Below are 1,262 nucleotides of genomic sequence, written 5' to 3'. Positions count from 1 at the left end.
CCACCTTTCAGCGTCCAGTCTTTCTCCACCGCCAAGTTTTCAGACTTCTCTCTCAGCTTTGTGATCACATATAGAAGGCTTATGCCCTCTGCTGGCAGTTTACTGTCAAAACAACTCTACAGATATAAGGGGTTTACGTTATTTTCAGTTTAGAATAGTTCAAATCAATGTTCTATTCTAACTGTGTCATTTGAAAGTCACCATTGAACTACTAATATCATAATAGAATTTTCACAGGAAGTTGTAGAAAAACTTTTAATTATATTTATACAGGCCTTGGTCCACTGAATTAATGTATTATTTTCACTATTGCATTATTGCCAAAACAGGAAAACGCTATTTCAATTTCAAATGCAGCATCATTGATAGAGTGACTGAAGAATGTAGTTACTGTAGTTAAACACTGTGAGAAAATGTGTTTCATAAACGTTGACTAATTCAGAGTCATTATTGGTAAAAGAAAACATATAAAAGTAAATAATATTTACAGTAAAAAGTTATCACTATACCTTTTACTTTTACTTTAGTAGATTCCTGAAGAAGAAACAGTACTCTTACTCCGCTACATTAGGCTATACTGAGCTCGTTACTTTCATCAGAGATAGTGAATAAAGCTTTAGTTATCCAGTATCCAGTTCTCTGTTCATCTATGATCCAGTATCTCTACTTTTATTTTGTCAGAGAGACTTCGACCCAAGGCTCTACCGAGCGACTGTGTTTAACCAATAAAACGTAACCCTTGCAGCGCAGTTTCGTCACGTGACCATACTCAATCTCAGCGGCGGGACGGGTTAGCTTAGCGGCTACTGTGGTTGATATCTACGGTCTTTGATAGCAAAAAATGGTAGAACCAACAGTCGGCAATGCAGACAACGACGAGGAGGAACACCCCTGGGCTCATGTTGAAAACATGTTCAGTTTACAAACAGTGCGGAACAGCATTTATATCAGTTTTGTGTCTCCTAAAACAAACGGATATTTCAGCATTCAAAACCTCAACGTCTATCCTGAGGAAATATGTTGCGGTAAGTTTGATCTAAAATCGTTTTTTAAAGTTTTATTTATTTTGTAAATATTTATTGTTTTTTATTGTTATTGAAGTACTTGAATTTACCTTATTAGTATTTTAGGTATTTAATTAATTTGCTTTATTTTATTGACAGGATAAACTCTCCTGTTTGTAATTTTGTCTAACTGATCGAATGCTCATTAGAAATAAATGAAACGTAACTCAACAGTTACTCAGTACTTGAGTAGTTTTT

Source organism: Cynoglossus semilaevis, chromosome 1 (assembly GCF_000523025.1).
Source record: "Cynoglossus semilaevis isolate Cse_v1.0 chromosome 1, Cse_v1.0, whole genome shotgun sequence".
Taxonomy (NCBI): Eukaryota; Metazoa; Chordata; class Actinopteri; order Pleuronectiformes; family Cynoglossidae; genus Cynoglossus; species Cynoglossus semilaevis.
Note: the sequence above shows the minus strand (reverse complement) of the source record.